Source organism: Lethenteron reissneri, chromosome 51, assembly GCF_015708825.2.
Source record: "Lethenteron reissneri isolate LAM-NWPU_2019-01 chromosome 51, ASM1570882v1, whole genome shotgun sequence".
In the NCBI taxonomy this organism is placed as follows: domain Eukaryota; kingdom Metazoa; phylum Chordata; class Hyperoartia; order Petromyzontiformes; family Petromyzontidae; genus Lethenteron; species Lethenteron reissneri.
In genome coordinates, this window is record NC_083829.1 from 12,505,737 (window position 1) to 12,519,219 (window position 13,483).

General features: G+C 44.3%; 1 pseudogene; it reads right to left on the reverse strand.

Annotated features, from left to right (window-relative positions):
• Window positions 1-342: 342 nt before the first annotated feature.
• LOC133355600 (F-actin-capping protein subunit alpha-1-like) lies at window positions 343-13,208 on the reverse strand (annotated as a pseudogene).
• Between the last annotated feature and the right edge of the window lie 275 nt (window positions 13,209-13,483).

A 13,483-nucleotide genomic window follows, 5' to 3' on the forward strand; every position in this document is an offset into this window, starting at 1 on the left:
ATTGAGTTTTCTTATTGGTGCTAAGATGTAGACTGTTTTTGTTCCTTTAACGTCACCGCTGCATTGATGTTTTAACAATATTAACATGCCATCTTAAAATGTAAATGTGTGGTTATGTTGCAGCTTGGTTTGTTTTTTTTCCCCAATGTTACATCTTTATAAATAGTATCAATGACCCAGCCAGATTGCAGGCAAGTGTTACTTCGGGAAACGATGACTGGATACTTTCAATGGGATGTTGGTACAAAAAGGCACAAAGTGAGAACCCGTTTTCATTGCAAGATCTTCCAATACATCAATGAATGCAAGAGCCCACAGAACAGAGATGCATAAGAGCACAAATTATTCAAGGGGAGCACTCAAAATACCAATTTAATTGTGGGAATAAGAAAGGCCGTTTACCTCAGGAAATTACAACAAAAAAGTTATAAAGGATTGGTATCCATCCAGCTTGCTTTTTTTTCATAACGTACCCTTAAATATGCTCGTAAATCTTGCTAGAAATGCAACGGCACGTGCAGAACAGAAATCTGAACAAGGAACAATTGTCCTAAGAGTTGGATATTGTATGAATAAAGCAGTTTTTTTATTAGTTTTTTTTTGTTAGTAATACAATTTGCAAAGTATGTTTTCCAACAATATTACAGGTGGGCAGTGAAGTTTGCTTTGTGCATGGTAGCACAGCAGCTACCAGCACTGGACTGTGATGCAGGCATCTGGCACAAGATAACATGGAAGCATACAAATTAAACAAAATACACATAGCATCTCTTTCATATATGAAAGCAAATATGCAATTTATTAGGACAAGTTGTTAAATGAGGGGAAATTCATTATTGCAAGTATGACAAACATAATGTGTAAATTATAAGATCTGCTTCTTTACACTCGTAAAACAAACACATTTTTGAAATACATTAAAGATTGTTGAAATAAACTTAAATGCATGGAAGGGGCTTCTACAGTAAAGCTTGTTTTACATGAGACAACGTCCCAAGTGACAAAACAAGTTTCAGCTCCCCAGGTCTTCATAAATTGTGTGCCACATCTTGCCATCGAAACAAAGGTATGGTCTCGTTTCACCCATCACTTATTTACACATCCAAAAAGGAAGCAATCAACTCAATTTTTTAATCATGCAGTTACCCTAAGAGCCATCAAACCAAGAAAAAAAACAGGTACGAGACAAAAATGAAACTAAATTTTAATTCTGATAATGTTGACATATACATTTTACAGTGAAGACCAAAATCCCAAATGCTCAGTCCAGGAAACAACCAACGTAATGCAAAATACACTGTGGTTATGCCGGGCAGGAGACCATACCATGAGGACAGAGCATATTAAAAGCAAGCATGCAACTCCTGCCTAAGCACTCTGCATCTCCTTGCCAATCTTGTAGCTCAGGATTTTGTTCCAGTCGATCTTGGTTCGGGTGACTGGCAATTGGCGGCGAAGAGCCTTAAAGGTTGTGTCCGACATCGTCTGATAGTTTTCCGAGATCGCCGTCTGCAAGATGAACGCGCGAATAATTTGTCACGCGAAATATTAGCACGTGAAATATGGACACTGCCGACGGAACGCTTTCGACTACAACTTATAAAAGCAATTCCTACGTGTTTTACGTCGTAACATACGAATGCACAATATCAGAGACACAATCCGAGGACAAACAGGAATTGTTTTTCAAATATTACAAACATTAAACGTAAAGAAACGTCGGAAACAAATTATACAATTCGTCAATTTATAAGAGCAATATTTTACTCGAGTGCTTCTTTGAGATCAGAGGACAGAACTGTTGGCGACTGTGCAAAGTAAGCAAGTCGAGAAGCATTTAAAACACATTCCTGTGGGGGGGAGCTGGTAGGAACGTTGGGTTGCTCGGTCAATGGCGGCGTGGTGTATTCCGCAAATATGCCCGACTGAGGGCGGGCACAAGCCGGCGTGAGTAGGTTAAACGTTGAGTTATATAAGGGCACCACGGGGTGACCAGCCCCTCCCCTCCCCACCCAGCCCCACCCCTCCCATTTTTGGATGCACGACGGACGGACACAATAATCCCCTGTGGGCTGGTGGAACCAGGTGGTTCCTACCAGTATAATACAATGGTGACCAGGCTTGAGAGAGCTTGGCAGTCGATGGGCATGGCCTGGGGAAGTGGGGACTGTAGTAGCACTGGAGGTATCAGCATGGGCCACAGCTGTAAACACGTGTTCAGGAGAGTTGGTCATGCTGGGGGCAGCAGATCAAGCCAGGAGGGGGGTAACTTACGATGACTTGAAGGACATAGCAAATCGTACATTACAAAATATTAGTGGTTATGGTGATAATCATAACACAACATTTTCTTCGTTGCTTGCCTTTGGCAGGTTCAATTACATTCAATAAGGAGAACCGGTACAAAGCCGAGTTTTACCTGATACTCATTCTCAGCATCTTCGATAATTTTGATGAATGCCTTGGCAGCTTGAGATTCATTCTGCAACAAGAATATCAACAAGCCGGGAGAACCACGGTGAGCGATTCTCACTCCCAACTGGAGTGTCCCATTGCTTCCTGAGATCGCGTCTGCACTGCACGCTCGATCTTCACTGCAAACGTCGCTGGCAAGTGACCGTCTGCAGTCTACGGGATTTAGATTTGTATTTACTGCAGCAGGAATGACCCAATTATCCGTCGGGGCTCTATTTCACGGGCGTTGTGCGACGTAAGACTACGCGTGCTCAGGCGAGCGAGGATGACCTCAAAACCACAATACTCTCAGCAGAGTTGACGCCATCAGACGTGCACACCATTGCAGGCCAGGTGCAGCAGGCCCACAACAACCGAGATGTCTTCTTGGTTCTTTCGGTAAAGTCACGTAGAAGGAAAATAACAAAATAATAAATATAACACGTAATAAATAATTATCACGACGTTTCGGCCACAACACAAGCTGCTTGCGTTGTGGCCGAAACGTCGTGAGAATTATTTTATTATGTTTTATATTTATTATTTTATATTTTTCCTTCTACGTGACTTTACCGAAAGAACCAAGAAGATGAATCCCTGCAGTCATGAAAGCTTTAAATCGAAATTTAACCGAGACGTCGTTTTACCACAGTCTGCCAAACCTCCACTACTCGTCCTAATGCTGCGGGGTCGGTCTCTGAGCCAGCAGCAGCAGGCAGCACTCCCGTTTGTGAATGCCGTGGTGCGTAGACACCTCAGCCTCACTCGCATTCACCACCAGAGGACGCACGTGGTACACACAGCACGTGGTACACACACAGCCACGCACGGACCACAAGGCAGGGTTACCTCTCCTCCTCGTGGGTGCAACTGCGTGGCGATAATATTCTAGCGCATTGGTTCTCAACCTTTTTTGGCAACTGTAAACCCTTGTTGACTTTTATTTCAACCGAGTACCACCCCCCTTGTCTGAGCTAACATGGTTCGAGAAATGTATGAATAATGAACACCAATAGTTTAACCAATTACTTGTTGGTTTTTTTCGGTAAAGTCACGAAAAAACCAAAGAGTATGAATCCTCGCAGTCACGAAAGCTTAAAATCTAGAATTAAAGTTTAACCAATTGTCCAATTCAACGACGCTCTCTGCATGCGTGACGTCATTTGTTCACGCTCGCTGGTTACTCTTGGAAACCGCATAGTTTACGATCAATGAGTTTAGAAAGAAAGGTCTTTCATATCGTTCTAGGTTACCATATGGACTCAAATTTTATCGGAGTAATTTTATTTTGGCAGATTCATACGTGATTATTCACCAATGACTCACGTACGGTATAATTTCACACATTGATAAATCACTTCACGTACTCCCTGGGACATTGCCACGTACCCCCAGGGGTCCGTAGAACAGAAAAATAATGACATCCTCACCAAGGAAATGTACAATTTCAAATAACTAGTAGCGTGTGTTGGTCCGTTAAATATTTAGAGGTTGAAAAGGGGCCGGGACACTTGAAAAGGCTCGGAACCGCTCTTCTAAACTCTTAATATTTACACAAATTGCAGTTTTGTAATTAAACTATTTCAGATAACCAGCCGACCATCATTACACAGCTTAAGCAACTGAATCCTATGATAATTTTCTGGTCTTAACTTGAAGTCTCTAAAACGCTGAACTTTTACTCAACATTGCAAGTGTGCCGAAACAAAAATCACATGCAATGCAAGGCGAACGCGCTCGCCGTACGAGCGCAGGCGATATGGCATTTTTTAAATTTCACTTCTAATGGGAAGCCCAAGGGAAACACAATAGCAGCCGAAACGGATAAATCTCGAGTGGCGTGGTGTTTGCGTTGCGCTACGTACATTACAGGACATGGACTCCTGCACATCCTTGTGGCTCACCAGCTGCACATTTCCATCCTCGTAGTAATGGACCTGCGACAAAGGGAGAGAAAGTGACACGGCAGCCGCCACGTGCACCACTGAGCGACGGTGATACTTGCCACGGAAATTGTGGGCAGGCTTGGGGTACGCGCGCGAGGCCATGCCGAGTGGCCAACGGCTCACAGCAGAGGTCGCAAACGGGTTTTTGATTCCTTACCCGTACCCGGCCGCACCAGGGTCGCAAATGGGTACCCGTACCCGTACCCTACCCGAAATGAGTGACAAACAGTTACTCACCAGTGACTCACGGCCTACCTTGTACCCGTACCCGGCCGCACCAGGGTCGCAAACGGGTACCCGTACCCGGCCGGGTACGGGTAGCCGGGTATCGGGTAGGGTACGGGTATCGGGTACCCGGTTGTGACCTCTGGCTCACAGGTAGCATGTCACGTGGTTTAGCCTCGGGTTATCGGACCATGATGGACAGCAGATGGACCCGCTGTATTCCCCAGCCTCTGCCTTGTTTTGGCTCAACGTTGCGACATCGTTCCTGTGCCTCACATTTGTTTTAGATCGTTGGCTGCTGCAAGCCACCCAGGAGCCACCGAGGAAAATCCCGACAACTGCTGGTACAGCCATTGGCAAAGGCAGCAGAGGACCAGGCCCCCCTTGCACTACAACAACAAAAATAGATGCTTGGGCATTTAATGGTGGAGCCGATGGGGCAACATGACACCATCAATGTATACTCTTCTGCCAGAGTAACGCATTGATGGGGAGGACCTGTCCAGATGTTTCCAGTACCTTGTGAGTGTTTACGCAATCAAACGTGGATTACATCTTGTACATTTGCAGCAATATTTGTTATTCCACTGCTGGATCAGGGCAATGGAACACGGGTGGAACTGCCTGACTAGGTCAATCATGAGGCAGTGCAGGACCAAGGGGACTGGTAGGAGGCTCCGAAAGACTACTTTCATATTGGAGCCAGTTCATCGATTGCCTTGAGGGCTTGTGCTGGCTCACAGCACACTGGTAGCAGTGGTGTTCATTCACTTGCACAATGCTTCGAAAAACGATGTCGACAGCAGCAGATGAATTCCGACGGCGGTGAGAAGTAACGCAGTGGAATGAAGCTCTCACCTGGATCTTAAGGATGCCGACCACCTGTGCTGTGGGCTGGGACACTGTGAACTTCCATTCGGATCTCCAGCGCCCGTTCCTGGGAAAGGCACACACGGTGTCAAGTGTCAAACGCCTTCGCTCACCCCGCTGAAGCAGAGAACCTTGCGTACACCAAGCCAACATTTTTCATTCTAGATTTGAAGTTTTCGTGAATGCAAGGATCCATACTCTTGGTTCTTTCGGTAAAGTCACGTAGGTAAAGAAAAGAAAAATAAAAGATTAAAAATAATACATTAAATCACGACGTTTCGATTGCAACACAAGCAATCATCATCAGGTGTGACAACCACAGCAGTAAACTTTCTTGCTGTGGTTGTCGCAACATTTTAAATCCACTAAATGTACTGCAAATTGTTACTTATTCCGAGGCTAGCAAATGGGCAGACAATTGTAAATCGCCGCTCTGTGCAACTCACAATGACCTATTTCCTGAGCGCTGAATTTCACATCTGGCCAAAAGACCTCTGGGAATTACCATCCAAACACAACTCAAAATTAACAAACAGGTTCTTGTGGATATACAAAAGGTTAATTTAATTGTCAGCACCCACCAAAATTAAATAATTGTACTTTTATAACCAGCTAACAAATGACACTAAATTCTAACATTGTCCAGCCACTCTTCTACGGCAAACGTCTGTAAGCCATGGTGCATGTGGCATGACATCACTGCTTATGACAGCACAGAGAAGGAGGGGAGCAGAGATCACAAAGCAAACAAAACACAGACCGTCAGGCCCAGCATTTGCAGCTCGTCACTGGTTCACAGGCTTGCGAGCCACGCAAGAGAAAAATTAACCCGTAAAAACAAAGTTTTGTCACTAGAATCCTTTATATGCGTGGCGGCTAGAGTCCTCTCGTCCTCTGGCTTGAGATGGCGGCCACCTATGGGTCAGATGATTGCCAGCCACCATTAAGCAATTGGTAATTAAATATAAAAAAAAAAATTCCTAAAAAGTGTAAAATTTAGGAAAAAATTCACGAAAATAATTGTCACGCACAACGAGTCTGTGTGCAAAATGTCAGCTCGGTTGGATCACGGGAAGTGGGTTAAAAAAACGACCGAAGATTTGCACGGTCGTAAGCGCGCAAGCAAGCAAGCAAGTGAACTTAATATAAAGGATTTAAAAATACCAAACTTTGCGAAGCTCTCAAGCGAGATGGCAGGACAGGAAGTGGTTGAAACCCATCTGTTCGGAGCAATGTTACACCCTCGTATGGGCGGCGTGTTTTCTTCGTGTGCTCCCGTTTCCTTCCCAACTGCCAAACACTCATTAATGCATTTGGCCAAACATTGAAATGCAGGAACCTCCTGAAATAGAATCCTGAGACTCAAGTGAGGCTTTCCTCGATAAACAAAGGGCACTTATGCACTGGCACAAGTGTGTAGGGGTTTCAAGTTCAAACCTAACTTCCTCCCCCCCCACTCATGAAGATCGGTCAGGCCGAGTCTAGCACGTGACGACGTGGAACCTTGCGGAACCCCTAAGACAAAACAAACGGGAGCTTACGGACAGGACATATCCTTGAGCACAAAAGACTTCGCAAGCACGATAACCAACACGAGGCTGGCTCATAGCCCATCAGAATATCCTCTTGCTCGGCTTATTTTCAGCATCTATGCTCACTGCAGCGTTGCATACAAGTTCATTTTGTTAAATAAAACCAGTGTAGTCTCAGTTGCAAGAGTGAGATGCCGGGAAAGGGCGCTGATTGCTACGTATAATCCCAATTGATTAATTTGTGGGTAAAATGTAGGATTTGTACCGTGACACCGGCACACAACGACACACTCGAGTGCGCAAACGACTTCAGGGGATCTAAAACAACCGCCGCGATCCAGACGTAGCGTCGTAGCGCCATCACGGTTATAACCGCAGCGGCTGCTGGATACGAAACTGTGAACCCCTGCAATGAGCGGTGAACGCAGCGCCACCGCCGCGTCACCACTCGGCAACGCTGCGTGGGACCACTGTCACTACGGATACCAGCGTCGAGTAAGGAGAGCAATTAAGAGGTGCCCACCTGGCCATGTCCAGGGTGATTGCTCACGAGACACGTAAACACAAGGATACACCGCCGTGCGCCGTGAATTTACCAGAAGTTCTTGGGCTGGAACTGATGGCTTTCGATGCAGGCTATGATTGTGGGCTGTCCATCGATATTCTTCCCGTACACCTGTCAGGCAAACGCAATGTTACATGCACAGTACATATTTCACATTTTTTAGGATAATGATTTACTGTAATGCAAAAATCATAAACATGAAAGCATTTCATTCATATTGTGTCATGGCCTGGAAATGCTCCCTTGGTGCGCAGGTCAACTTTACATGCCAGTTTATTGTCTTTTTTTCCTCCAATTTTATCCCATTAGTCCTTTTCGGTGTCATGTCATGAGACTTTACTTATTTTACTTAATCATCCAGGAAAGTCACACCGAGTCGCAGATCACTCTTTTTCAGGGGGGTTCTGGATGGGGAGGGGGTTTATTTTAACATGTTTTTAGCCAATTAATCAGCGCTTGTACAAGTTGGAGGAAACCGGAGCACCCGAGAAAACTATCGCGTGCGAAGAATGAACAATCATCCAATCACAACTGGCACAAAGCAGTGTGACCTTTTCGTGTGAAGAGGAACAGTCCACGGACACAGATATTAAAGAGCTACCTCTAACGTCCCTTCACGTGATCTCTGTTCGACACACTAGGGGGCAGCGCCTTTCCAAATGCCCTGCCACTGGAGGCAATATTCATGGGACGTTGATCAAACGGATTTCTCAGGAGCTGGAATCCGGACTGATGATAAAGTGCAGAGCCATATTTCATACCATGTTGTTTTTTGTGCAGTCACTGGATTGGTGACCAGGCCGAGACCATCATCTCAAAACACTTGAGAATCCAGTTTGATCACGGGCAAGTGCCAAGATTCAAACAAAGGAACTTGGCCATGTCGGCTCAGTACTCTCTTGGCGTCTGAACCACATGGGCTGGTGCCACGTGCCAATAGAATAAGCTGGCCTTAAAAGTTTGTCCAGATACTCATACAGTTTGTTAGACAGGTTTGTATTTGCTTTGCTCTTAGTGAGGTTCACAAAGTTACACTGATATCGAATAACTCTAAGTGTCTTCTTGGTTCTTTCGGTAAAGTCACGTAGAATGGAAATAATAAAATAAAATAAATAAAACATTTAAAAAATGTATTATTTTACTATTTCCATTCTACGTGACTTTACCGAAAGAACCAAGAAGATGAATCCCTGCAGTCACGAAAGCTTTAAATCGAAACTCTAAGTGTCTTTGGCTCTTTTGAGTGTTCAATGAATGGTAAAAATTATCAATATAAATTAAATGGCTTAAAATCCTTGGAATTTCTAAATGAAGCTGATTATTTTTAAACGTACTCGGATTTGACTCTTCAAGTCTTATTAGGCGTTTCACTGAACCCTCCTTCCAATCAAAGCAACAGCCTCCAGCATGCATCAAAACACCTCTGTTTGCTACATGTTGACAAGACACCATCCTGTCACTGCAATGTGGTGGCCACTTTGCAATGCACCCGAGGTGTCCCCCAACTTGACACGACGGGTCAGCCCGAACGACATTCCTGCACTTTCGTGCATTTGTTATAGGTCACAGAAGCACTCTAATTCAGCTGCTTCCCGGCTTAATCGACAATGTCTGTTTTGCCATGCTTTAATCACCGACCCACTTCTTAACATTTCTTTCATGCACGGTGTTCATGCGGAAATCTGGCAAACTACTTGGCAAACTTGGCGCCCTCCTGCATTAGAAATCTAATCACATCATTCTGCTGGAATGAAACATCCACTCCGGCCATCTTGTTGGTTACGACTTACTGCAGCGTCTCTTGACAAGATGTTAATGAAATAAAACATGTCGGGGGAATGCTAAATTCAAAGAGCTCAAGTACACGCAATGCATGCAAACTGGTAGCATGCCATCATGCGCTGAAAAATAACCTGCAGATTTCCCAAATGGGTGACTACAAACATCGGACCCCTGCTGTAAGTCTCCCGACGTGGGGCAGGCTTTGCCGGGTAAACAAGCAAAATAATAATAAGGATGACAACAGAGCCGGTTTGTATTTTCCAGGCCCGTACCCCCCCCCACACCCCCCGTGCCGTTGCTGCGAATGTCGAGCGCCGTACCGTGCTCACGCCGTTTGGGTAGTGCTCCTTGACGTAGGCCTGCAGTGCGTTGTCCACGTTGGACCTCCAGGACTCCATCACCATGGCGCCGTCCCACGACGAGATGTCCGACGCTTCCTTTCGTAGATGGTCATACTTGAAGGACTGCTTGGTGCGTGGGTCCAAATAATGGCCCCGCCAATGTCACCGTGCTCTGTGATCAGTACCTGGCAAAGATCGCAAGAAAAAAACACGGAAATCTACTCAAAGCACAGGCCGCGGTTAGGCGAAGCGTAAACAATGCGACTCTTGTGCCAAGACCATTACTTGAGTCCAGCGTTAAGAACTGGCAATCCATAGCATCGCTCTATACCCTTGCGACCAAATGTACGACGAATAATTTGTCTAATTGCCAAGAAAGTTGAACAGCCAGCACAACTCTAAACATGAACAGAAACACAGCCCTATTCTTAGGTTTTTTCGGTAAAGTCACGTAGGTAAAAACATTAAAAAGTAAAATAAAATAAAAATCATTATTTTATTTATTTTATTTTACTTTTTAATGTTTTTACCTACGTGACTTTACCGAAAAAACCTAAGAATATGAATCATTGCAGTCACGAAAGCTTCAAATCTAAAACACAGCCCTACTCAGGAGTAGAGCAACGTGGAAGGTATTGGGCATAAAAAATCAGATAAAATACATTCTACTGCAATAAAGCCTCATGCTGCTTTTTTCAACCTCTGAGAACATGTCCCTCAGCACCACTGAACCTGTCATTCTACCAAAATGGGTTCATAAGGCAGAGATTTAAGACAAACATTTTAACCCAGGCTCGCCTGCCAAACTCCGAATCCAGGCATTAATGAATGACGATCACATCCACTCCCCAAGTCAGCCGCAGTGCAAATTGGTGTCGGTGGCAAGCCTGTTCCTCTAGCCATCAACACGGCCATGGGTCCTCCTGATGCGTGGCATTAAAAATCCATTAGAAGCCCACAGCGACAATTATGAGATAAAAGCTCCCGATTTCAAGAGGCTCTTCCTATTTCATGCACTCCAAACGGCGTAAATATGCCGAGTCTTGCCAAGCATTCATGACCTACCCATCGAAATCACGGAGCACCCAAACTCTCATTACACATCGCTGAAATAACACACTTAATGTGCAGTGACACGGTCTAGCGGTAGTGCGTTCGCCGCTTCTTGCAGTAGTTCACGACTCCAAACGAACGCCGCCCAGATTATTGCTGCTGGTGTTATGATCGCAAAATGTATGCATGTACGTTGAACTTCTTTCAACAGTGCTAATCGGAAGTACGGGGGAAGGAAAAACTACACAAAAAGCAGTTTTAAAGAAATGAGTTTTCAATGTAGATGGATTTAAAAGTGCGTGGCTCCAGTGGCTTCCTAATATCAGAAGGAAGAGAGTCCCAAATGGCCGCAGAAACGCAGTCGACCGTCTTTTGTTCAATGGCTCGCCAAAAGCCACCGCGAGGATGACCGGAGTTTTACATGATGGTTTAACAGTGGATGCTAAAAATGCCCTGACGTCAATTCGCAAGAGTCGTAAATCTTCCTTCAAAAGTACTCTGAGGCAAAAGATTAATGCCGGATACGGTCACATTTACAAATGTGATTTGGAAATTTGATTCTTAACAATGTATCGATTGTTAATTTTTCATGTAAAATTTTACCGAGGGACTGGATGTTGTCTTGGTGTGGTCCTTGGGCTGTTTTTGCTGTTTTTTTACTGCCTTTCCCAAGCTTTGGAATTGATGTACTAATACAATTGGAACTCATATACTTCATTTACTAAACGATGCACTTTTTTGTTATTTTACCAGGCCCACTGAACTGAAAAGCTCTGGCCACAAATGATAGCTCAACGAAGTGACTTATCAGGTGGAAATTTAAAGCAGTCAAATATTCTAAACGCGTGTTTCTAAATGTAGAGGGAAAAACCCGAGGACCCAGAGAAAAATCCACGCGACAACGGGGAGAGAGAGAGAGACACGCAAACTCCAAATATACAGCAGGCGTCAGGGTCGGGATCAAACCCACGACCTCCTGCGTACCAGGTGAGGGAGTTAACATCTCTCCACCGTGGTTCTTTGTGCTCAGGCAGCCGAACAATCACAGATCAGGGTTCTTCTCTTCCGCAGGATGCAGGACGAACACAGCCTCAACATAAATCACCACAATCACTACAAAATTACCTGGTCTTCAATTCCCTGAACCTTTACAGGCGTGAACTGATCCATGTTGTAGTCGGCAAAGGCACTGCGAACAGATTAAACAAAATTAGTTGAAGCTGCTGCTGCTGCGTTGGCAGCGGTGCCACAAGCACAAATTACAACAAAATCACATTCATCAATAACACTGGCTTAAAAGGAAAAAAAATTTGAACATATTAGCTTTCGGACAATGGCGCTTCTTTGATGTGCTATGAAGAAGGGCCGTTGCTTAAAACGTCGGCCGCTACACATTTTTCACTTTAAGGCCGTGTGATTAATAAATGTGTTGTTTTTTATCCGCCAATTACAATGGATTTAAACACAGGAGTTCGTCTTCAAAATATTGTTAAAATTATTTAATGGAATACACATTAAGCTACACATCGAGGGACCGCATTGCATTGGCACTGTGCAGTAAAGGGAAACGAAAATCTGGAACAATTATTTGAGTTGTTCGTGAAGCTCAGTGGATTATATCATTAGAGTGGATATTTTACTCTTTGGTTCTTTCGGTAAAGACACGTATGAAAAATAAAAATGAATAATAAAAATTAAAATGAAAATAACTTGGGTAAGAGGGGGGGAGGAGCCAGGGAGGAGGGATGCAGGGGGGGCGTGTGGAGTCGGGAGGGGGGTTAAGCCGAGTTAAGCTGATTAATAACATCCTTTTTACTATTATTTTATTATTTATTTTTCACATACGCGACTTTACCGAAATAACCAAAGAGAATGGATCCTTGCAGTCACGAAAGCTGAAAATCTAGAGTGGATATTCTCACGCATTATTCATTACTACAAACTGGCAGTTAATTAGCTGCATTCACAACATTGGAACACGCATCTCTATTTGGACAGCCTACGTCAGACTAAGTAGCTAATTGGCCAAGGTCCACAATGTCAAGTAAGGCACACCGAGGATCGAGAAAGCATCTCGTCATTTGTTGTCCTCTCTACAGATCCTGGTTTTAATTTTTTTTTACACAAAAGCACACATCTGCCTTACCCCCTTACAATATAAAGGACTAAAAATGCAATTGCCACTAATTAATCGCGGCAATTTCGCACGAGTGCATTGACACGGGGCTGTGAATTGTGATTCAATAATCGCAGATGTACAACTTGACCGGCCATCATCAGCGACGGGAATCAAAGGCGCTTACTGTGACACTCCTTCCCTGAGGAGGTTGTCATTGTTGAGCAGCAATCGCACATCTGAAAGAGAAATGAAATCATGCGTTGAGGAAATCCATACAAAAGGCTTCTCTCGGTGAAATAAATACATCACAGCAATTACTATGACATGCCAATCAATTGCAGAACTCCAGTGTCGACTACAATTGCACACAAACCTTACACAGTTGCGTATCGACAAGAAAACCCCCACAAACCCTTGGCACTAACACAAAATAATAACTCGTCAATATAAAAGCACAAAAACCTCGTTACATCTCAAGCGAACGAAACCCTGCCAACAATAAATAATTAGCAAAACTTAGTTTCCATCCAACGCAAAACACACCACGAGTGGAAAGTGTTAACCATATGAACACGAGAGCACGCAAAAACCTTGCT